General features: G+C 43.5%; 1 protein-coding gene and 1 long non-coding RNA gene across 6 annotated transcripts in view; both read right to left on the reverse strand.

The window, feature by feature from the left end:
• The window catches only part of LOC308484731, a 160,440-nt gene that overhangs the window by 114,931 nt on the left and 19,731 nt on the right, over nt 1-25,778 (reverse strand). For 3 of the 5 annotated variants that reach the window (XR_013990096.1, XR_013990097.1, XR_013990098.1), the window contains exons 2-3: nt 23,502-23,697; nt 6,785-6,846 (exon numbers count right to left, since the gene is read on the reverse strand). This is a non-coding gene — a long non-coding RNA (uncharacterized lncRNA). Of the gene's footprint in view, nt 1-5,469; nt 5,589-6,784; nt 6,847-8,626; nt 8,930-23,501; nt 23,698-25,778 lie in introns of those variants that run through there. The other 2 variants (XR_013990099.1, XR_013990100.1) reach the window with 2 other exon arrangements.
• LOC308484157 (uncharacterized protein) overlaps nt 1-25,778 on the reverse strand; it is a 53,205-nt gene that overhangs the window by 10,807 nt on the left and 16,620 nt on the right. The gene's annotated exons all lie outside the window — the stretch shown is intronic.

Consider the following 25,778-nt stretch of genomic DNA (forward strand, 5'->3'; position numbering starts at 1 on the left):
AGCTCTGTTTGCAAGACCATCACTTAGTGAGACATACCATCTCTGGGCCTGGTGTGGGTGTGACATGTTGCCCATTTTGCTGAGGAGAGGGGAGATACAAAGCTAACCAGATACTTAGGGGCGCAGATGCTCCCCACCAAACCCAATGTACTTCAGATGTTTGTGCTGGGCTCTGCAGGTGTCATTCTTGGCCACAATTAGTGACCAGAAAGAACCGCAACAGGCAGCATCAATCGTAACCAAGGACACCTTCAGCAGAAGGGAGGAGGGTGATATCTTTCTTTTCTAATTGAACAGGACAGTTAATTGATCATGGAGGTTTTGTTAGAGATTCCATTACCATGAAAATGTGCATCTGTGTCACCCAGGAATACTTGCTTGCTGCTTAATAGAGCTACTTAAAGGGGCAGTCCATTAATACTGCAATGTGATTTCCCTGACATCACCATTACCAATCAGAGCTTCCTTGGATGTCAAAATATGCTATTCCAGTGGAATAAGAACAATGCAAAACCCAGCAATTTTAGCTACCTACTACCATCACCTTCTATTCTAGGCTCTTTAGTAGGTTGCAAGTCTCAAGCAAAGCACAAGATGGATGGTTGACCTGGCGCTCTCTGGATGAAGGAATCGGACGCAGATCACATTGTGTGCCAAAAATCAGTACAGTACACAAGCAAGGCAAGGGCTGGAGGCACAGCAGGTGCAAGGCAGAGCTACATAAGCTATGTTGTTGACCCAACAAGTGACAAGCTCCCTCGGTGACAGTGCCAGCTCAGATCCAGCCGGAGTATCTGATGGCTCCTGAATGGGCAGAGGATCTGACCAGTAGGAGTGATGCAGGAGGCTTATCCTCCTCCCTGAGCTCGGTGGCGCTGGAGGAGAAAATAGGGACATTTCAGGATCAAATCAGAAGCTGGGATGGATTTTGTAATTCCGGGACTATCCCTGGAAAATAGGGACACTGGGGGGGGGGGGGGGTTATGTATTTAATCATCCAAAACTTCCACCTGAAACCATAAAGCTTGAACCAGACCCTCTACAATTAATTACAGCAGTGCCTGGGGAACGGTAGAGGGGACAAGTCTCTGTGCCTTTCTGCCCTAGCAACTGTGCACAAATAACCCAAACATAATTTCTGCTCCAGAGGATTTTTGCACATCAGATGCAGCACTAGAACAGCGGTGTGATAAAATAAACAGATGGAAGGGGAGCATAAGGTAACCAGGAGGCAATTATGATTCACATTGTAAGCAGTCGCAAGACAACAGATGCTAAGACATCGCTCTTACAGATGAAACCGGCGCAGGAATGGTGCAAGGACAGCCCATACTGTCATTCCTCTCCCACAAACCTTTATTCACATTGCTGATATACTGAATACATAATCCTACAAGGTATTGTGAATGTTCTTTTGCTGGTCCTCCTTAAATGATGCATGCCTAAAGAAAGCAGGGGCATCTCAGGTTCCCTACCGATCAAAGTAGGACACACAGAGGTGGCCCTTCCAGCTGGGCCTTTATCAGCCAACCCTGAGCTCCCAGCTATAGTTCTCTTACATGGTTTGTTATAACCCACATCCTTCATGCATACCCCTTCGGGGCCTGCACTCTTGAAAACAGGGCTCAGTTCAAACTCCTCAGTGTTTTTGTGCCCCCTTCTTTGGGCAATTCCATTGTTAACAACAATTCCACATGGTTAACAATCCCATCCAACCATTTTGGGTTGCCAACAGGATTTACTGGCTCCAATTATCTGCTCCCCACCCCCATGCAGCAGTCTATTGACCATAACGGGTGCTTATCTCTCTATATGATAAAAATATAATAATGTCATCACACAGTCCCCATTGGACGATTTGTAGTGCCCCATCACAAGCCTGGATTCACATGAAGTAGGGGCCGGATAGAGAAATAAAAGTGAAGGCAGGTTGCACAAGAGCAGTGGCCAAGGCATGGGAGCAAGGAGGGAGGAACACAGAGGGGGAAAGTGATGGTTTAAAACAATGGCAGAGGTTTGAGCAAAATGGGTGTGTCAGTAAGCCTGGGTGGCACAAGCTGATGCACAGGACAGGAAATTTTCCTTCTGTAAACTTCATTAAGTAAATATATCCTAGTCATAGTTTCTAGTTTCTAGCTTAATTTTCCACCTTTATTCTCAACACAACATTTTTAATCAGTATCTTACACATATCTCTATTTGCCAGTGAATTAGAAAGAGCTAACAAAGTTCTATTTTGGGGGGGGGGGGTGTTCTGTAGTTCTGCTGACTAAGGATGTTGGGATGATGATATTAACAATCATGTCTTGAGTCCTGCAGTACTAACAGATGCATGAAGGTCCCAGTGGCTTGGAAAACAGCAACATATGTTGCAGTCATTAATGGCTTTTTTGCCTGGGTTTAGCAGCAAGGGAGGCTGACACAACCGATTTGCTTTACCCTCAACAGGAGAGAGAGTAATTATGGAAGAGTATTGTATTTAGAAGCCTGTATTAGAAGGAACAAAAAATGAGTTCATCTCCAACCACATAACACGTCCGCTATAATTCAGTGCACATTCTTTTTCAGCACAAAACATGCTTTGCTAATTATTGCTAGTTGTGTCCCGCCTCCAGTGGCGATTTAATGAACAAATTCAGCAAATGTGAGATAATATGAGTCCTCTGTTCCTACCTGCCCAACCCAACACTAATACAACAAATCAAAATATGCAAACTAGAGACAAAATAGAATTATTTCACAGACATAAAACTTACAAGTTACATGAACTTGAAATCTGAATCTCACAATTTAATTTTAAAAAATTATGAACTTTAAAGGCCATTTTAGTTATTTTAAACACTAATATGCCAGTTTTCCAGCATGTCTACAAGATGGCTTCTAAAACCCAAAGGCCCCAAAAAGATATAAGGAGAGACAGTATTTAAGGAACATGAATCCCAGTCCTTGTGGAACTGTTTGGGCAAAACCACCTCCTTTCAATGGCCCTGGAAGAACACCAGCAGACACTGCTGTCAATGAATCAAATGGCTGTACATGCTGCCATCTGTTGACATTGAATAGGAGACCACCACCGGCATTGCCCACCAACTAAAGCTTCTATCTTCAAATAGGAGCACTTTGATTGACAGAGAATATAGCAAAACCATCACACTGAGTGACAGATTGTTCACATCTGGGAGGTTGGAGCCTGAAACTTAACAGGTTTCAAACCACCTGGGAAAAACTCCACTGACAAAATGACAGTCAGAGGAAGAGATCTCTTCTCCTCATGATCACCAACTCATGGACCAATCTTGAGCCTGGCTCAATGCGATTCCATTCCAAAGGGATTTGTTTGTAAGATTAACGTTTGCCTAGCAGAAGAGTACTTCACCCATAGAATAAAAAATTATCAGTACTCAGCAGAGGATAATTTGGCTTGGAATCCATTTCCCAAATAATTAACACCTGCCCTTGGGTTGTGGACAAAAGGATTTTGTATTCATTTTGTTGACAGACCGATTTGAGAGCACCGAGGCAATGCTGTTTGACAATTGCTGCACATACTTCATTCTGCGGAGGAAATGCATTCTGCTATCTGTCCAATCAATTATGCAGACAAAATGAATTTCATCATAATTCTGTCAACAAAATGCTAACTTGCTTTAAATTATTCGTTTGGCAAAATAAATTAACTTAAAATCCCTTTGTCCACAAAATAGATTTAAGCATTTAGGGAAGTCTTGTAAATAGTCTCCTCTGTTAGTTTAGTGTGTGTAATGCAAATCTATGGCTTAACTGATCCTCCCTCTTTCCGAAGGGAGGGGCTGCCTCTGGCTGCTCCAGCCTCGCTCCGCACTCTAAGGTCAGGCTAACATCCAGGGAGTTTATCCAGAAGGGGGGGGGGCAGATAACAATAACATGGAGTGGCTGGGCCGTGCAATGGGATCCGTTCCCCCCCTGACCCTCCCCCCTCCCTCCCCATTCTTATTTAATCCCAAGCAATTGGCAAGCAGAGCTTGACACGAGTTATAATGGTAGCGTTCCCTGGCCAATCACCCTGCCAGTCATTCAAACAGAGGCTTGACAACCATATGTCAGGAGTGCTCTGATGGTGTTTCCTGCTTGGCAGGGGGTTGGACTCGATGGCCCTTGTGGTCTCTTCCAACTCTATGATTCTATGATTCTAGGAGTGCTGGATCCTTGGAGTATGAGTCTGACAAGGAGTTTCTTGGACAAAGCTGAGCATGGAAGAGCAGCTTAATGAAAGACTGCTGTGCGAATGTCCTTGCGAGCTTTATGTTAATGTGAAAGAGAGCCTCACTTCTGTCCTTTTAAATCAATTTTGTTCAAAAGCAGGGCTTATCCAGGCTATTTTTGGAAATTCAAATATTACCCGTAGAGTTATAGGTAAATGTCTATAGAGAGTGGGCATGGGCGAAGCCAAGGGGGGCAGTTGCCCCCCTTAGATCAAATAAAATAATAGAAATTCTTAACTAATGAACCAATCACATTGGTTCTGCCCCCCCCCAAAAAAGTCCTCCCCCCCCAACCAGGTCCTGCTTCCCCTAACTAAAATCCTGGCTGTGCTCATGGTAGTGGGGTAACCTTGCACATTTCTTTTTCTTTTTGGTTAGCAATGGGTGGCGGTGGGATAGATTTGGCACAGACGCTCCAGTTGCTGACCCCTCCCACTCTGTACTAGTTCTCTGCTGTTCCATTTTAAAGAATTAGAGGAGTGCTGCACTACTTGATTAGTACGGTAGGTACTGCTGAACCACAGTAAGAAACAGTAAGCCACAAAATAGCCTGTGAATGACCAAAAGGATACCATGCTGCTCATCATCAGTGATGGCACGGTCACTAGCCAATAGGGGCCATGAAACTAGCATAACTGCATTGACCTAGGAGGGAAGGGAAAACTTATTTCCAAAGCAGCCTAAAGCCAGAATAAACATTGCTGTCTGTGAATGGCACTGCTGTATGTGTTTTGCTTTTGTTTCTTAAGGGCCCTCCTGCCCCCTGCTTTATTATACATTGTCAACACAGCCTGAAACTGTGTCACGCAGGGGGAAGTATAAAGGATTACTTGGCCCTTTGCTGTCGCTGAGGGAGTAAAGCCAGGTTTGGATTGCACCATTTCAAATTGCTGATAGAGAACCATAGACTGAATGCTCCTCTGCATGAGGACCCGGGAGAGGGCATCCTAAACACAAAAGCCTAGCCAGCAGGGAGAAGGCTAAGCTAGAACCACCCCCCCCCCCAGCCCAGCCAGCGTCAAATTTGCCAGGCACAGTGTTGGTGTGCACAAGAGATATTTAAATAATCTGCACCTCAACTTGTAATCTGGCAAGGTAAAGCTCATACCCACATTTACCACCTCAGTGGAAACTAGGCACCTCTCTCTCAATTGTCTGCATGTAATGGAACAAGAATATCTTGTCTCTAGCGGTCCTGAAAGGCCCTCCTCTTTGGCCATTTTCTCACCTTGCTCCTGATCCCTACCACTTCATCTAGTTGTCATTGTGCCCCAGACTGACCACTGTTTTGCTGCTGTGGTGAAGTATAAGATGAAGCTATGAGGAATGTCTTCTTTTAGGATTCACCTGCCAGGCAATATGAGTTGAAGGCAATATGAATACCAGTGCTTCTACCAGGCAATATGAATAACAGTGCTTCTACAAAACATATTTATTGGTATTTCACAAACAACCCACGGACAATTTTAGGCCAACCAACTAGCATGGTTTGCTGGACATATAAACCTAATATAGATTGGCTATTTTTAAACTATGATGTGTTATACGTGGTTTGTTTGTTTGTTTGTTTGTTTAATTATTATTTGATTCTTATACCTGTGGTTAAACAGGAACTGTAATTGTGTTGTGCTTAAATGATGTTGGTGTGCAGTAAGTACTAGACTAGAAGGTATATATGCATTTATTTCAGTATTTTATGCAAATTTTCATGTGTGGCCTGAATGGAAGCATAATACTGTATTTGTCCAGACAAGGAAAGTTAACATGTACTATGAAAATAGACTGAAATTTTGGGAGTAGGGCTTTTGATTCAGAGACATTCTGGATTGTTGTTTTTTTAAGGAGTTGCACATAGGGAGAATGCAAGGGGACATAAATAAGAGAAAATGTATATGGAACTGAACATCACAATGCTCACAAGAAAGGAGGAGGCTGGTAAATGGTGATCCATTATTATGCCTGAAACAGAATTACATATTCATGAATTCCAAGGTAATGTATTATATTTCTCTCTTGCTTAGTTAATAAATCACTACTCGATTACAAAGGATCTAGATGGAAGAGGAGCCTTTCTAGAAAGCTGCTTTGGCAGATGAGCAACAGATTTGTGAAGAATTCTATTCTCTGACCATGTTTGGTTGTGAAAAAATGAAAGGGGGAAGAGTAATGTGGTACTGGCTGATTTTAGCTAAGCCTTGCAGACAATTCTAGCAGCAGATAACTATCCCCGATGGAGTGAGGTTGTAGGTCTTTGCTTGGCTTGATTTTCATTATCCCTCCCTGACAGCCAGCAGAATGTCTATTAACAAGTGCAAAGAAGGTTATGAAAGAGCCATGCAAACCACACTGATCTTGAGCTAGTAGGTCTGTCTGTTTGATCTATGAAAAATGTGCACTTGCACAATACATTTAGAGTTGTCCAATCCATCAGATAGATCCTTCAAGGGTCATCACTCTCAAAAGAACGTAACGGATTCAGGAACAGGAAGAAGGAAATAAAGGTTCATTCTAAAGCTGAACTATAAATAAGTAATTCTACTTACTTTGGCTACAGAATCGTACTTCCTCCTTCCTTCCATTGCTCTGAAGATATAGATACAGATATCTACAGATATAGAAAAAACGCTATGAAAATGCTATTAAAAACATTATAAAAATATAGATGCAATTTGCCATTGAGCTCTACAGCGCCATCTGGTGCCACATTTTTATAACACACATACAATGTTATAATAGCAACTGTGTAGCTGAGTCCTGAGATGTTTTTTCCTGATTCAAAGCTACAAAAGATAAAGACTCTGATGCAGATTTATTTTTCAAAGAACCCTAGTTAAGTCCCTAAAATAAATTCAACAGTGTGCTTATAACAAGCACAGATGTTGGTCCCATATAGGTTCCAAGAAATTAGACCAAAAGCTCATCATTAGTCATGCTTATTAATATCTGTAGGCTTACTCTGAGTACAAATAGCATTGACTACGACCCTATATATTTTAAAAAGTTCTTTTTCAAATCTGTTCAAATGTGCTTTGTTGAAGCAATTGTATCCTCTTAAGATGAATAACTAACAAATAGGCCATCTTAAGCAGAGCACCTTGTAGTGACCAAACAAGAGAATGAAATTGCATCCTTGCTAGATCTAATTAAATATTGCATTGTGGTATTTAAATCTACATTAAAGCCATTAATATAACTGAAATTCATCCATTGAGTTTTAACTCTTCAGAGATACACCACTGTCCAGTTTTTACAGTGGTGCATTCCCTATGTTTAACTACATAAAATTAGTCTTTAATAAAGCAGCCCCTTAGTCGGCCATAACAACCTTATCTTTCATATACAGCAAAACACACTGGAAAACAAATGGTGGTTCATTGTTTTTCTGTCTGAAAACTCTAATAACACTCTAGTGGATTCAGCTAAAACTTTGCCTAACAATTAGATCTATGACAGTTCCATTTATCTACTATTTCAGCAGCTTTAATTTGCACCACTGCATACTGCCTAATGGTTCTGCAATTTTTGGTAAGGGGAGGATACGTGTGTGTGTGTTTGTGGGTTATACTGAATAATCTGAAAGTTACATTTTAATAAATTGCTTTATAATTAATTACACTAATTAAATGGCTACTGGCAGGTATTAGTAATGGGACACCATTTCAATCTTTGTGCAGGGAAATTAAACCATAGAGGAACAAGAGTGAATGAGAAGTGGTATTACAGGTTCAAGAGTGACAAATGGTTACTCAATCTAAAAAGCAGTTAAGTAAAAGTACTTGGATGACTGGTCATTTAATGCCATTGACTTTGTTGGTACAAAAGGTACAAAAGAATCATATGGCCGCTTTTCAACATACGTTCACATTTTTGCCAACGCACAACAGGCTTTTTCAGTCAAGACTTTTCCTGCCTCATGCACGGTGCTTTTCTGTCTACGCACCACCATCATTGTTACGATTAGTACAGCCATTCCTTTTACTACTTTTGCAATAGCAGAATGCCTATACTAAAAAAGCAAAATGTTTGTTGCACCCCAATGAAATATATACCAATGGCAAATAATACAGTAGTAACAGTGGCAGCAGATGCACTGAGTTGCACCCGCCATGGCTGCAACTCACCAAATGCACTGAGTTGCACCCAACAGGGGGCGGGCATCACGTATGCATGGTGTCAAACTCGGTCTGCCACCCCCCTCCAATGGGGGGCAAAGCATCCTTGGGACAGAGTGCCAGAGAACTATCCAAGAAGGAACTCTGGCAATTCTCAAATGGATGCAAGGACACTTTGACATGTTCCCTTCTTTTTAAATGAATACAGAATCATTTCAGAAGAGAAGGAAATGATTGCTGCCTAGGGTTCTACTTACAACTCTTACAACTCACCCCTGTGTTAAAATAGGTGCACTGATTGCCATTGCTAATTTGTTTCTGAGTCGAATTCAAGGTGCTCACACTTGTGATCAAAGTCTTAAATGACTCGGGTCCCAAATATCTGTCCGACCGCCTGCGACACTCTCAGGTGTTGAGATCAGTAGAGGGAGCCCTCTTGGCAGTTCCACTGTCCTCAGAGGTTTGGCAGGGTGGCCCAGCAGAGGGCAGTCCCTAGGTTGTGGCAGCCCCTCCCCACAGAGGCAGTTCTGCCCCCTGCTTGATACCCTTTCCATACCAAGCTCAGTACCCTGACCTATTTCTCGTAGAACTCTGACTCACTACAGTTAAAGAAAAAGATCCACCCTTCTTTCTAAACTGATGTCTTCTGATGTCATCACATTCCACTGGGGCCGTGTTCCTTGTGTTCTAGATGCAGTTATTGAGCTCTGCGATTTGATCTCGCGAGGACAGGGCTTAGCTGCCCATTCAGGTCAAAACCCAAACGCACCACAATTCCTGTTCAGCAAAGCACCTACCCTCACCCTTTTGGAACTGGGCAGCGGCCTTCTCCTGTGCTGATGGGGACTTGAGTTCAGGCCAGGCCAGTCCTGTTTTCCTTCCTATATATTTTGGGACAAACTAAGCCAGCCTTCCTCAACTGGGTGCCCTCCAGATGTTGGGGAGCACAACTCCCATAAACCCCAGACACTTTTAATATTCAGTTTAAGGCTCTTGCACTGGAAACAAGATCAAATTTCCATGTATGCCTCCTGGGCAACCAGAGCAGTTTTAAGTTACGAATGACACAAGGCCTTTGAACTAGAGAGCCACACCTTATTGAAAGACTAAATAAAACCTGGGTTGGAACTTCAGATTCTATCATGATAGAACTGCTAAGAAAATACAGAATGGATTTGTGAGCATTGCAAACCCCACAAGCAAAGAAGCTCGTATGAGCGTCTAAATTCAAAATCCAGGCAAACAGAATATGTTGAGTGTTGATCTAAGCATATCCCTTTGCTATGTACTCATACCATATATTATTTATTTGAGGAGTTTATATACCACTTATCAGGGCAAAGCCCTCCCAGAGAAGCTTGCAAAAACTGGTAAACAACAATTTTAAAATAGGGAATACACAAAAACAGTCTAATTCCAATCTAAAAACAGTATAAACATGCAGCACACAATACCTCAATCCAGCACATACTGAAACAAAGGTTAAGATCTGTTTTTAAAAGACCTATACAAGGTCATTCATAACTCTTTGGGGAGTTTCAGAAATGTTGGGCCACCACTGAAAAGGCCTGGTCTCAAGCACCCACCAGCCAAGCATGCAATTCCTACAGGAAAAAGCAGGTCTCTCTATAGTTTTCAATACTGGATCTCAAAGCAGCTGTCTTATTACAAAAGAATTTCAGAAACGGACTTGAAAGAGAAGTTGCTGAATTACAACTTATTACTAAATTGAAAACTATGGAGAGACGTGGTCTGAATAGAGATATTGGATTCTTGTCTCATTACACATGCTAAAACTATTTTTGGTTATCTGCATACTATCCTTTGCTTTTTCCTGTAGGACTAATTGCATTCGTTAACAGTCATCAACAGGTTTACCATACCCGCTGAGTCAATCACCCATCTCCTACCACCCATCAGAGTAATACCCCCTCCCCACCCTCCCACTATATGTAAGGGTCTGGTGACTTCTCTTTCAGTGTATCTGAAGAAGTGTGCATGCATACGAAAGCTCATACCCAGAACAAACTTAGTTGGTCTCTAAGGTGCTACTGGACCAATTTTTATTTTTATTTTTATTTCTAGAAAGAGAAAGAGGGGGGGAGAGGAAGATGATGGATAGGAAACAAGAGACATAAGGAGCCCCTTTTGGGGGCCCTGCTGCTGCTGGGTTAACAGCCCCCCCCCCCCGAATCTGGAATGCGCAGCGGCTCTTCTTCTCTCCTTCTGTTGCAGCTCAGCAGCGGAGCATCCGCTTTGCATGCAAAAGGTTTGATCCCCAGTGGCACCTCCAGGTGGGACTGGGAAGGTCCCCTTCCTGAAACCCTGGAGAGCTGCTGCCAGCCAGTGTAGTCAATATTGAGATCAATCCATCAGTGGTCTGAGCTTGGGCAGCTTCCCATGTTCCCTTTACATTGCTTAGTTTTTTTTATTGAAAGAGCCAGCAAAAAGGTAAGAAAATCCCAGCTAGACCTCGCCAAAGGCCATCTAACATTTATGCAGGAATGAAAGGGTTTGGGGGCAAATGAGCTGAAATAGCTCCCCAAACTCTTGTTTAGGGGTCCCGCTAACCTGACATCCGAGCTGTGGGGAGGCTACAGAGCAACATGGGGGGGGGGGCAAAATTAAGGGTGTTGCTCTGGCTCACTGTCTGTTGTGAGCTTTCTTGCTTGAGAGCTGCCTTTCCCTTGGAGGCTGTCTGCCCCCTGCCCAAGCCCTGTTAGCCTTGTGTTGCCCTGTGGCATGGAGTTCCAGAGATGAACTCTGTGCTGACAACTCCCCTGCTGCAGCTCTTTCATTGCAGGGATCTTTTGCTGCCGTGCTGCCCATGTTTTTACTTTTTGCTGTTTTTTCTGCTGCTTTCCATTGTTTTATTGCATTTTAAATTGTTTTTGTTATAATGCTTATTTTAAACTGTTATAAACCATCTTGCGCTGGCCTCTGCTTAGGAAGTCTAGATATACATGTTAGCATTAGGTATTATACAAACATACAAAATGGAGCAAATCATAATTTATTCTGAACTCCCATTTCAGGTAGTGTAAGCTCTGCAAGGAGAAACCTGATGACAACAGCAGCAGAAGACGTTGCCCCCAAATTAAACTACTTCCCCCAGCTTAGATGTATTTGTATGCCATCAACAAACTGGATTTGAAGGGCAAAGTTTAATTTTTTCCAAAGCACCCAACAGGCCATTGGTTTCACCCACTAGTCAGATGGTTCCCATATAGCCTGCAATTGTCGTAGGGATATGCAGTTCTGTATTTCTTCCTGTACAAATGTGATAGCTACAAATGAGAAGAAAAATGTTGCTCTTGATCTAAACCAAGACCGTTGCTGATTTCTATTCTTAGTGAATCAATACTAATCAAGCATAATTATCAACTCAGAACAGCTGCAAGCCATCAGGCGGGGCTTGATTCAATTGCACTTTCGTGATGACACTGTAAGTCAATACATTCTGCAGACATTCTTTATTAAAGAAAGAAAAATCTAAGTTTGGGACAGGAATGTCATAAGGAATACATTTACAAGACAGGGCTTTCCATATACACAACGGCACAGTATGGGACTAGTTAACCAATATAGGATATTTATCACTGTCAATTTCAGTTCAGCTACCATAAGTCTTTTCAAATGTGTTGCGGAACAGGTTGTATTTCTTATGTTAAATGTTAAACAGACATGAATGGAAACAGAGATTGGGGCGCCTACAAACGTGCAGCAGGAGTGCCATTTCCACCAGTTCCTCATCAATCAGCTGATTGCCACAGTAGTCCAGCAGACCAAGGGCCAAAGTAGATGTTACACTCAAGTGTCAAGAGAAACCATGTCAGGCTTCCTTTAAAACAGCATCATCATACTGGGGGGTTGTCAGTGGGCAGGGGTGCTGACTTGGGCCCCACACTGTGGGTACCCAGCACCCCACAGTCCTTCTATGCACTGGCAGATTTTCACTTAAATTAAAACATGCAGAAGATAGCTACATATATGTCCTGTGTAACATCTAGTTTGACCTGTGTTCCCAAAAGCGATTTACATCACTGCTAATGTATCTCACACAGTGCAATTCTATATGTCTACCCAGAAGTAAGTACCATAAAATTCAATGAGGCTTACTCACAGGAAACTGGGTATAAAATTCCAGTTTCAATGTGTCAGGGAACTGCAACCCAGTTCTGGAGGATTGATTTCTGGAGCATCAGCATATGGTGGAGTCTCCTTCTTTGGAGGTCTTTAAGCAGAGGCTTGACAACCATATGTCAGGAGTGCTCTGATGGTGTTTCCTGCTTGGCAGGGGGTTGGACTCGATGGCCCTTGTGGTCTCTTCCAACTCTAGGATTCTAGCATATGAACTGCACATAGTACCAATGTGCATAAAATACCATTATCTGTTTGCAGGTACAGGATTGAAGGAAAACACAAAACACAACATGGACAAAGTATAGACTGCAATGTACCTGGGGCAGGAAACAGAAAATAAAGATTGCCCCGGGGTGGGGGGGGAGAAGAATACATTTGGAGAGTATGGTTGAAGCGATAAGAAACTTTGGCTTCCCTCTGCATGCTCTCACTGGTGATATTGCTCACAAGGCCTGTCTGCACAAACTCTACATTTCATATTATATTAGAGAAATATAGGTAGAGAACAGCTTCCCACCTTGCTAACAAAATGAATTACATATGAGCCATGAAATATCTTCACCTTGGTGCATCATAGCCAAGGACTTCTGTACAATGAACAATCAATATCACCTTGTGCTTCTTGGATTCTATTCTTATTCTGAGGGTGAGCAGATGATCTTTAGCATGCAGTAATGGGAGCTGGGTGATGTTATTTCAACATTTACCAATCACAGAATTCCAGGGAGAATAATTATATGAAATAGACCTTAGTTTGCCCATCAGTAATTTGCTGAGTTTGCCATCTCAGCAATATTTGAATATGTCACATTCCTTTTGTATTGCAGTCAACCTGACAACCATGTGGAAGCAAATGTCAGAAACTCCAAGAAAATGAAGGCATTCATTGGCCTCATTAGCTGCAGAAATATAATGAAATAAGCCCTACATAAAAGCAAACAAATAGGAACAAAATGAATAGTGACATCGACAAGCAAAGTCAGAGTATGAAAGAAGACCAAGCCTGAAATGCCAATTAGAATACAATTAACACCTAATGTCAAGACACAGAAGCCATATTTATACAACACGGGTCTTGTGTTCAAATGTTCATAGGAGCAGGATTACACCCACTGCCCCCTTTTCCACATGTTCATTGTAATCCATAGCCTATCAGAATTTATGATGGATGCATGGAGGTTAGTCTGGGCCAATGGGCACAATCCCAATTCCTTCATGCATATGATGCCCAAACAGGTCATGGGTAAATCCAGTAAGTGACACCTCCCCACAGTGTGTATATAATCACTTTGTAGGTAATGAGGATTGCCCTTCCCAGTTGGTAGGACTATACATACAACCAGTTTACCAATTGGTGACAAGCGAACTATGGCAAAATGGATCAGAGCAGTACCACATCCTTTGTGCTGCAAAATATTATTGCCCCTCTTCCATCAGCTGAGCTGCTGAGATGTGCAGAAAGGCATATCCCACTGACTGTAGTGACTAGGCAAATTATATTTGTTGTTGTTTAGTCGTGTCCGACTCTTCGTGACCCCATGGACCAGAGCATGCCAGGCAGTCCTGTCTTCCACTGCCTCCTGCAGTTTGGTCAAACTCCTGCTGGTAGCTTCGAGAACACTGTCCAACCATCTCGTCCTCTGTCATCCCCTTCTCCTTGTGCCCTCCATCTTTCCCAGCATCAGGGTCTTTTCCAGGGAGTCGTCTCTTCTCATGAGGTGGCCAAAGTATTGGAGCCTCAGCTTCAGGATCTGTCCTTCCAGTGAGCAGTCAGGGCTGATTTCCTTCAGAATGGAGAGGTCTGATCTAAAAATAGCCCAGAAATGGCTTTTGGGGGATGATTTTGGCAAAACTAAAAAAACCAACTCAACTTTTTTTCACTGTTTGAAATATGGTACCCCTAACAAACTGTTGAAATTCTGGCTTCTGCACCGAAGAATTAGAAAAATCCTTATGGACTTATTTGATTGTGATGAGTCCGTATCTGGACCACACCTTTTTTGCTCGTACCAAATACTTCCAGCCACATATATTTGTCGGCATCTCCGTTACGACCAAGCTTCTTCAGTATCATCTACCTGATATCCTGTTGTCATCAGTGTGTCTACAGGGTTAGCATCCATCAGGTTCAGTTTGGTTAACACATCAGCAATTTTCTGTGACTGGTGTACTAAAATATTACCATCTTAGTGTCTCTCTCTATTTCCAGATATAGGTAGTTGGTTACCTCACCAAGATCCTTCATGTCAAAGTGCTCTTTCAGTAGAGCTAGGCCGCTATTGTACATCTTGACATCCTTCCAAAAGAAAAGAATATCATCAACATAAAATAAGCAATAAAGCTTCTTTTGCCCTTCCTCTTTGACAAATACACATGGATCAGCTTTACCTTGCTAAAAACCTAGAGAAAACAACACTTCAGTGAGTTTAGACTGCCAGCATCGTGCACTTTGTTTGAGACTGTATAGGGACTTCTTCAGAGAACAAACAAATCCTTGTTTTACCTGTACGCCATCAGGTGGAAGCATATAAAGTGATTCACCTAAGGTTCCGTACAAAAATGCTGTATTCACATCGTGATGAGAAACGTGTAGATTCTCTTCTGCAGCAAGTTTGAGCATAAGCCTAATGCTCTCATATCTCATGGTGGGTGAGTAGGTCTCATGATAGTCTTCTCCTGGTATCTGTGAAAAACCTCTGGCTACCAATCTGGCTTTGTGTCTGACTATCTTGCCATTTTGGTCTGTCTTTGCTTTGACGACCCATTTGCTGTCAAGCAGTTTCATCCCTGGAACTGTTCGAACTAGCTCCCATGTTTTATTCCTCTCTAAGGTATCAAGCTCAGCCTTCATGGCAGTTAACCATGGCACAGCATCCTTCGAATCCAAAGCCTGGATCTCTTGGAAGCTTGAAGGTTCAAATACCTTCTTGGAGCTATTAACAACAGTTACAGCTTTTGCTGCTTTAGCAAATTCATCAGCAAATCTCTTTGGAGGTCTATCTTTTGTGGCTCTTTCAGACCTGAGAATTAGACGTAAGTCTTCAATGCTCTCCTCTTCTTTCTTAGGAGAAAAGTGGCCTATGGTGAACAGTGGTTCCTCCAATTCTCGATCAGAGCCTTCAGAGGGTCGCAAAGAGGCCTTAGCACTCTTGAAATCCTCTGAACCATCCGAGTCCGTTTCAGAATCAGAATCAGAACCTTCATCAGTGGGTGTGGGGTTTTGCTGTTGTTTATCCTCAGTCTCTTCACTGTCATCAGGATAACATTGGAAAATTCCCACATTCTCCCCCCATTTGGCATTGTACTCAACTTCTAGTGAGCCTAACTGGGTTAGAGTCAGTCATCATTACTCTGTAAGAACCTTTCTGATATCCTAGAAAGATACCATGCAAACCACGTTTGCCTAACTTGGAGATTTGTGGTGTGTAAACCCACATGTCAGAACCAAAAATTATCAAGTGCTTGATGTATGGTTTCTTGCTAAACATCTTTTCATAGGGGGTACAACCAATCGGTGATGATAATCTGTGATTATAAGTATAAACAAAACAGCCAAGCGCTTCTGCCCAATAACTCTCTGGAAGATTGGCATCATGCAGCAAGGTTTTCAAGCCTTGAAGCAAAGTTTGGTTTGCCCTTTCACAAAGTCCATTCACCCAAGGAGACCATGGACTTGAAAGGTCATGTTGAATTCCTTTCTCAGTCAGAAAACCTTCAATCTGCTGAGAAGTGAATTCTCCCCCTCGATCTGTAAACAAACATTTCACCTTTTATCATGCATATTTTGCAACCAAGCACAGAATTCCTTGAACCTAGGAAACGCTTCTGATTTCTGCTTGAGATTGAACACATGAATATACCTGGAATATGAATCAGTGAGAACCATAAAGTACCTGGCTCCACCCAAAGAGGGTCCTAGTGGACCAACGAGATCTAGACATCTTCTGGACCTTTGGAGTGAAGCGTGAGACCATAGCCTTGTGTTGCGTTGTCCTGGACTTCAGACCTTTGCCTTTGCCTTTTCCACGCATTGAGCTTTCGCTGCGCTGCTCTGTTGCCTTGGCATATTTACATTCCCTCTTCACGTGGCCGAGACGTCCAAACGAGTAGCATTTCACTGCCTTCAAAGCTTTGGTGCCATCTAGTGGTTGCACTGCATTCTGGGATGACATCTGTGAGGACTCCCTCTTGGTGATGCAGCTAACACTACACCGATCCGTTTCATTTAACACCACAGCAATAACATGCGCTACTGTTAACTGAGCAGTAGGCAAAACAGCAAGCTGGCTGGCAATCGCTTTCCAACTTGAACCCAAATAATGTAGAATCATGAAGGAATACACAGCCTCTGGAAAGGTGATTCCACGCTGTTGCAACTCATGCCTGAGATTCTGCATTTCCATGAGGTGAGCACGTACATCTGCTCCATCAGCAAGTGCCATATCATGCAACTTGGCATAAAAGAACAAAGAAGCTCCGCCTCTGTTCTTAAATGTGACTGTTGGAGACTGTCCCACATCTCTTTGGCTGAGGCCTTGTCATGCAAAAGACATAACTCTTCAGGAGACACGATAAGCGTCAGAGTCCCCCTTGCTTTGGAATCCTTAGCCTCCCAGTCTTCGGTTATTGGAGCTGGGGGGGCGTACCTGTTATCACATTAAACGGACCCTCTTTTCTTAGCAGAGCTTCTGCATACTGCACCCAGTTCTGCTAATTACCCTTGGAAAGCTTTGGGATCCCCAACGCAAAATGACGAGCCTCCTGTACTTTTGGATTAGCCATCTTGTGTCTATAAAGCAGGCTGTGTCTGTTCACATGCTGTATTCCAAAAGCACACTGCATGAGGCTTTCACTTTCTCCTGCCGCTGCTGGTAAGTGCTTTGGCTAGAAGTTCAAAGTCCACCCTTCATGCCATTAATTAGGGACTGGCAGGCTTCCCAGGGCGTGAGCACATACCTCTCATCAATCTTCTTGACACGCAGAGAAGATAAGAGCTGCATTCTGTTCTTCTGGGCCCATAACCAAAAATGTCGGCATCTCCGTTACGACCGAGCTGATAAAGCTCATCTTCCGGAATCACCCTCCAACGTGATTAACGACCTGAGCCTTTGATGAGGCCACAGGCACATTCCCATTCAGCAGAGAATCAAAGCAGCACAGGGAAGTGATGAGATTTATGGCTACATGGCTAAAGAGTTTTATTTCTTGCTACGTAGACAGAAAAGAAACATCCTCTCTATGAAAGCAGAGTGCAACTGAACAACAAAGGAACAAAGGAACAGGAAACTAGTAAGGTCACATCCGTCTCCCGTCTCCCGTGAGACTTCCAACAGCCTGGACTGTCTCTGGAATGTGTGGAATGTAAACAGAGTCTTGTGACTCCAAAGCACTGCTCAGTGGCAAACAGAAACTAACAATATTTGGATATTGATGGCTTTCCCTGTTCTGAATCAGAGTGAAATCTCTTGAAGTCACGTTTATTTTGTCTGCCAGCTTCCACTTTAATTCACTTTCCTAGTGCTAGCCCCAGATGAATGTCATCTAAGATCATTCAGGCACACTATCTTGAAGTGTGTATGATACATGAATGGCTGAGACCTTAAAAGTTTAAGCTCACTATCAAAAAAACGAAGTTCATGGCAACTGGTCCCATCACCTCCTGGGAAATAGAAGGGGAAGAAATGGAGGCAGTGAGAGATTTTACTTTCTTGGGTTCCATGATCACTGCAGATGGTGACAGCAGTCACGAAATTAAAAGACGCCTGCTTCTTGGAAGGAAAGCAATGACAAACCTAGACAGAATCTTAAAAAGCAGAGACATCACCTTGCCAACAAAGGTCTGTATAGTTAAAGCTATGGTTTTCCCAGTAGTGATGTATGGAAGTGAGAGCTGGACCATAAAGAAGGCTGATTGCCGAAGAATTGATGCTTTTGAATTATGGTGCTGGATGAGACTCTTGAGAGTCCCATGGACTGCAAGAAGATCAGACCTATCCATTCTTAAGGAAATCAGCCCTGAGTGCTCACTGGAAGGACAGATCCTGAAGCTGAGGCTCCAAAACTTGGGCCACCTCATGAGAAGAGAAGACTCCCTGGAAAAGACCCTGATGTTGGGAAAGATCACAAGGAGCACAAGGAGAAGGGGATGACAGAGGATGAGATGGTTGGATAGTGTTCTCAGAGCTACCAGCATGAGTTTGACCAAACTGCGGGAGGCATTGGAAGACAGGAGTGTCTGGCGTGCTCTGGTCCATGGGGTCACGAAGAGTCGGACACGACTAAACGACTAAACAACAACAATGAGAGGGACATTATAAACATTAGACAACTAATACCAGAGACCTTACTTGCCAAAGGTCTGTTTCAGAAACTCACAGGTGTTATGGAGAGGTGGGTTTAAGATGTAACTTAAATCCATGGAGACGCCAAGGGGGTGTGTGGAGAACAATGTGAAAGTGGAACATACAGAAGGTTTGTACTGTAAAGGAATTGTTATTTGTATTAGCTCTGTTTCTGAAGTCTGGGGAAAACAGCCTTGAATATATATAACCATGTTTGCATTGGTTACAGGAACTAAAAACATTATACATGCTGAACACACTAGCAAATATCACTGCAAATGCCAACATTGTTTTTAGTATAAAGCTTAATTATGTTCTAATGGTGGCCAGAGGAAAATCTAGATGCTTTATTGAGGAAAGAACAAGAAAGTGTTTATGCAGAGATATTATTGCACACCTTTCTATCTTTTGTGTGCAGTGATAATTTGGGGGCAAATACACTTAATTAAAATTGTTTTGGCAGAGTATGTTAATTAATTAATGCTACCAAAATACTTTGAAGATTAAAGGCATTAGAGAAAAAACTGCAAAGTGTACCCTGTAGCTACTGTTGGCCAAACCATGCTAATATAGCTGGACATAAGGAAAGAAACTGTCAGGCAAAACAATGCAGATTTCACTATGCCAAATGTGCATGTACAAAGAATGAGTACACATTATAGTGACACGGGCCAGAAGATTCAGAAAGATATTGGATGCTCAATGAACGTAATCAGAAACAGATTTATTTGAGGCTATCAAGTTGGGCATTAGGAGGCCCAGGGTTCGCTCTGATTGTTTAGAAATACACAATCGCTTTGAGGTCCTCTCCCCTATCATGGAAGACGAAGAGCAGACTCCATTTGAGGATCTCTCCCTCATTACAGTCGATCAGGTATATGAAGACGAGCAGCAAAGTCAGTCATCAGGTAATGTGCAGGCGACCTTGGAACGGACAGCTCACGGAAGAACCCCGACCAAACCTAAGAGGAGGCGTGTAGTGGTGATAGGGGATTCCCTACTGAGGAGAACAGAAGCAGTGATCTGTGGGCCTGACAAGATGTTTCGGGAAGTGTGCTGTCTCCCCGGGGCTAAGATCCAAGATGTAACTGAACGACTGCAAGGAATCATAAAACCCACTGACAAATACCCCTTCCTCTTGGTTCATGTGGGAACCAATGACACTGCAAGCAATAGCCTCCAGAAGATCAAAAGAGACTACGAGGCTCTGGGCAGGAAAGTGAAGCAATTAAATGCACAAATTGTCATCTCATCTGTCCTCCCAGTTGAACGACGTGGCCCAGGGAGAGAGGGAAAAATAGTGGAAGTGAACAGCTGGCTTCGCAAATGGTGTAAACAGGAACGGTTTGGATTCTTAGATCACGGACTGCAGTTTCTTGAAGATGGACTTCTGGCAAGCGATGGGCTGCACCTCACAACGGTTGGGAGGAATGTTTTTGCCAAAAATCTCAGAAACCTCATCAGAAGGGCTTTAAACTGACTAATGTGGGGGAGGGAGACAGTGCTCCTGAAGGTAGGAGTCTATCAATTGATGATGATCATCCAAATGTCATAGACCAAATGGAGCAAACAGCACGCAGACCTAGTGGTGGGAGGAAAAAATCCTTAAATAAGAGACACGGGGGAATGATTAATGGACTTCAATGTCTGTACACTAATGCGCAAAGCATGGGAAATAAACAAGATGAGCTTGAGCTCTTGGTACAGCAAACTAAATATGACATAATAGGCATCACTGAAACCTGGTGGGATAAGTCCCACGATTGGAATGTAATAATGGGGGGATACAATCTCTTTCAGAGAAACAGACCAGACAAGAAAGGAGGAGGAGTGGCGTTATATGTCAGGGATGTGTATACCTGTGAAGAGATCCGAGATTTAGAACCTCAAAGCCAAAGTGAGAGCATTTGGGTCAAAATTAAGGGAGAGAAGAATAACAGTGACCTCATTGTGGGAGTTTACTATAGATCCCCAAGCCAAACGGAGGACATAGATGATGCCTTCCTGGAACAGATGGACAAGCATGCAAAAGGAAGGGAGATAGTAGTAATGGGGGACTTCAATTACCCGGATATTTGTTGGATGTCAAACTCAGCCAAGAGCATAAGGTCAAACAGATTCCACACTGGCCTTGCAGACAACTTCATTGTCCAGAAAGTGGGAGAAGCAACAAGAGGATCAGCCATTTTAGATCTGGTCCTAACCAATGTTGATGACCTGGTTAGTGGGGTAGAAGTGGAAGGATCATTAGGCGCAAGTGATCATGCTCTTCTGAAGTTTACTATACAGCGGAAAGGAGCAGCCAAGCATACTAGGACTCAATTTCTTGACTTTAAGAAAGCTGACTTCATAAAACTTAGGGAAGTGCTGGGTGAGATCCCATGGACAGTAATACTAAAAGGAAAGGGAGTTCATGATGGCTGGGAGTTTGTTAAGAGGGAGATAGTAAAAGCACAACGTCAGGCAATACCAATGAGACGGAAACATGGAAGGTGCCTAAAGAAGCCAGGGTGGCTATCTAAAGAACTTTTAACTGAGTTAAGATTAAAAAAGGATGTGTACAAAAAATGGAAAAGGGGGGAAACCACCAAAGAGGAATTCAAACAAATAGCCAGCACGTGTAGACACAAAGTCAGAAAAGCTAAAGCACAGAATGAACTCAGGCTTGCTAGAGAGGTTAAAAGCAACAAAAAAGGCTTTTATGGGTATGTTCGTAGCAAAAGGAAGAACAAAGAAACAGTGGGGTCACTCAGAGGAGAAGATGGTGAAATGCAAACAGGGGACACAGAAAGGGCTGAACTCCTCAATGCCTTCTTTGCCTCAGTTTTCTCCGATAAAGAAAACAATGCCCGACCTGAAGAATTTGGAGCAAATGATTCAGCAGAGGAAACACAGCCCAGAATAACTAAGGAGATAGTACAAGAATACTTGGCTAGTTTAGATGTATTCAAGTCTCCAGGGCCAGATGAACTGCATCCAAGAGTATTAAAAGAACTGGCAGATGTGATCTCAGAACCACTGGCAGTCATCTTTGAGAATTCCTGGAGAACAGGCGAAGTCCCGGCAGACTGGAGGAGGGCAAATGTTGTCCCTATTTTCAAAAAGGGGAAAAGAGAGGACCCAAATAATTACCGCCCAGTCAGTCTGACATCAATACCAGGGAAGATTCTGGAGCAGATCATTAAGCAAACAGTCTGTGAGCACCTAGAAAGGAATGCTGTGATCACCAATAGTCAGCATGGATTTCTGAAAAATAAGGCATGTCAGACTAACCTGATCTTGTTTTTTGACAGAATTACAAGTCTGGTAGATGAAGGGAACGCAGTGGATGTAGCCTACCTTGATTTCAGCAAGGCATTTGACAAGGTGCCTCATGATATTCTTGTAAAGAAGCTGGTAAAATGTGGTCTTGACTATGCTACCACTCAGTGGATTTGTAACTGGCTGACTGACCGAACCCAAAGGGTGCTCATCAATGGTTCCTCTTCATCCTGGAGAAGAGTGACTAGTGGGGTGCCACAGGGTTCTGTCTTGGGCCCGGTCTTATTCAACATCTTTATCAACGACTTGGATGATGGACTCAAGGGCATCCTGATCAAATTTGCAGATGACACCAAACTGGGAGGGGTGGCTAACACCCCAGAGGACAGGATCACACTTCAAAACGACCTTGACAGATTAGAGAACTGGGCCAAAACAAACAAGATGGATTTTAACAGGGAGAAATGTAAGGGGAGGTTAAGGGGTGATATGATAGCCATGTTCAAATATATAAAAGGATGTCACATAGAGGAGGGAGAAAGGTTGTTTTCTGCTGCTCCAGAGAAGCGGACACGGAGCAATGGATCCAAACTACAAGAAAGAAGATTCCACCTAAACATTAGGAAGAACTTCCTGACAGTAAGAGCTGTTCGACAGTGGAATTTGCTGCCAAGGAGTGTGGTGGAGTCTCCTTCTTTGGAGGTCTTTAAGCAGAGGCTTGGCAACCATATGTCAGGAGTGCTCCGATGGTGTTTCCTGCTTGGCAGGGGGTTGGACTCGATGGCCCTTGTGGTCTCTTCCAACTCTATGATTCTATGATTACTCTAAGTATGACAACCAGGTTGCTCAGCAGATGTTGTTGTTGTTGTTGTTTAGTCGTTTAGTCGTGTCTGACTCTTTGTGACCCCCTGGACCAGAGCACGCCAGGCACTTCTGTCTTCCACTGCCTCCCGCAGCTTGGTCAAACTCATGCTAGTAGCTTCAAGAACACTGTCCCACCATCTCGTCCTCTGTCGTCCCCTTCTCCTTGTGCAGTCCATCTTTCTCAACACCAGGGTCTTTCCCAGGAAGTCTTCTCTTCTCATGAGGTGGCCAAAGTACTGTAGCCTCAGCTTCATGATCTGTCCTTCCAGTGAGAACTCAGGGCTGATTTCCTTAAGAATGGATACGTTTGATCGTCCAGCTCTCACTTCCATACTCAGCAGAAGTTTCCCATGAATACTTCAGTTTAAAAGTATATTCATATTACTAGGCAACATACATGTTTCTATCAAATTTGAAACATTTCTGTCACCGCCAACAAAAAAGGAAGCAATCTCTTGTTTTTATGAAATATTTACTTCTAATTAATGTACAGTTTAGCTCCCCGTTAACCTTTCTCTATTCATTAGTTTCTGTCTTACCGGCCCTTAGTCCCTGGGTCAGTTGTCTCTGCTGCATGGCCTTCCCTTTCCTTGTAGCAGTGGGTGGCACTGCTTTGCAGTGGTCTCTGGGTGGCCGTCTCCGTAGAGCAGTGCTTGAAGGATCCAGCTTGGTTCTGTGAAGCCTTCAATGTGAGGTTCCACAGGGGTCAATCTTATCCCCCATGCTGCTAGACATCTGAAATATGAAAGGGCTGAGTTGTGGTGTGTTTCATCATCAAGCTGGTGACACACAGCTATCTTCTTCCTCTACATCTGCATTTGTGGCAGTGGATGTTCTGGATTGTGTCTGGCTGTGGTCATGGACTGGATGAGAGCCAACAAACTGAAGCTCAATCCAGATAAGACTGAGGTAGTGCTATGGGGCAGTGCTAGATGGATGGGACTCAACATGTTCTGGACAGGCTTGCATTGCCCTCAAAGGAGCTGCCATGCAGCTTGGAGGTACTTCTGTATTCTTTACTGTCACTGGAGGCACAAGTAGGTTCACTGGCAGTTTCAACTGGTGCCCCAGCTGCTACCCTATATAGACAGCTTGAGTTGCCGAACCTGTGGTAACCTCTAGGCTCGATTCTGCAATATGCTGTACACGGGGCTGCCTTTGAAGACAGGTCATACATTTAGTGCAGTGTAGACTGTGCAGAATTCAGAGGCCATATTATTGTCTAGGACCAGAAGGTCGGGTGATATTGCACTGTTTCTGACCTGACTGCACTGGCTACTAATTAATCTCTGGGCTCAATCCAAAGTACTGGCTTTGAACTTTAAAGCCCTTTATGGCTCCGGAGCATGAGATCTCAAGGACCACCTCTCTTTGAAAGCTCCCTTGCTGCTTTTGGAACTTCCAGTTTGGGGCACTTTAAAGAGCAGGACTGGGCTCTTTGCAAAAAGCTTTCAGACAGCTCCGTGCTGTGATTTGAAGTCCCAAGAATCGGGGCTTCAAAGCACAGCACATCTTACTAATGTCAGGTGATTGACAGGTGGGCTACCCCACCCACCTGTCAAATTTGTCACAACAGGAGGGGGAAGGAGATAATGATCAGTCCCAACCTTCAGAAAAGGTTCCCTACCCTTGCCTTAGTGTTATGAAGCACAGCTGTTATCTTGCAAACCACACTGCCGGTGATGGAGTTGTTTTTCTTGCCATCTCTTTCACTATTTTATTACCTTTATGGATTTCAATGAATACCATTTATTCTTTTTGACAATTTACATCCATGAACCGCTAAGCTAAACAGCTGTTTGAATACACTCCACATATATCATTTAAAAAATGTCACAACAGTACTCAAGAATTTGAAATGCCTTGTTGTCATCTATTCTGCCTCACTGACAGGCAGAAGCCAAAATTCAATCAGAATGCTGTTGTTTTCACAAGATATAAATGTTAAAGTCACTTTGATGTTCTTGATACCAGCATTTGTTAAAAAAATGGTGATCTGGAAATGCTAGTGCCCATTCTGCAACCCACCATAAAATCCATGAATTCACTTACAACTCATGCACTGAGCAGTGTGGGCTGTCAGGCCTGGAGTCCAATGCAGAGTCAGTTGGCAGTGAAGTTAACTCTTTCTTCAAGGACACAACATACAACTCAGCAACAATTCCCAGCAGGTCTTGCCCCTATAGAGCGGTTACCTGGATTGAAGGTCCTTGCCTTCCACCCATCCTAAGGCTCCATCTCCCGGATGTTTCCCAAGCAGTCTCAAACTGTGTCTGCCCACCTCTGACCTCTGTTCTGCCCTTCTCGTTCTCCTGCACGTTCTTGGAGACCAGGGGGAGGGGAGCTTGTCGCAGCAGGAGATGGAGAGTCCCGGGATTCTTTAGCAGCCCCTTGACCCCACTCCTTTGCTTCAGTTTCAGAGTCTGAACTGTTCCCTTTCACAGGTTCCTCTGGCTCACAAAACTCTGTCGCCCCTTCAGTTTCCAGCCCCTCCTCCCAATCTTCCCCCTCTAACCTCTTCAGTGTCCCACCACCAATCCCTACCTTCTAATCCTTCCTCCTCTGGGATTTCCCTTGGGGGTTCCCCAGCTGACACCTTTCACCACTCCTCACCATCTAGCCAGTCCCTAACATGGGCTCACAAAGTGGGTTGCTAGTGTCCGCTGCCGAGTATTTATGTGCAGAGCAAGGAGCATCTGGTATTTTCTGCATGGTGCAAAAGTGCACATGCTGTATGGGTTGCAGACATCACGGTGGTATCATCATGAGATTGCAAGTGATTTTGAACAAAATATTGGGGAGGGGGTGGAAATGGG

Source organism: Podarcis pityusensis (genome assembly GCF_964106645.2).
Source record: "Podarcis pityusensis genome assembly, chromosome: 1".
Classification (NCBI taxonomy): domain Eukaryota; kingdom Metazoa; phylum Chordata; class Lepidosauria; order Squamata; family Lacertidae; genus Podarcis; species Podarcis pityusensis.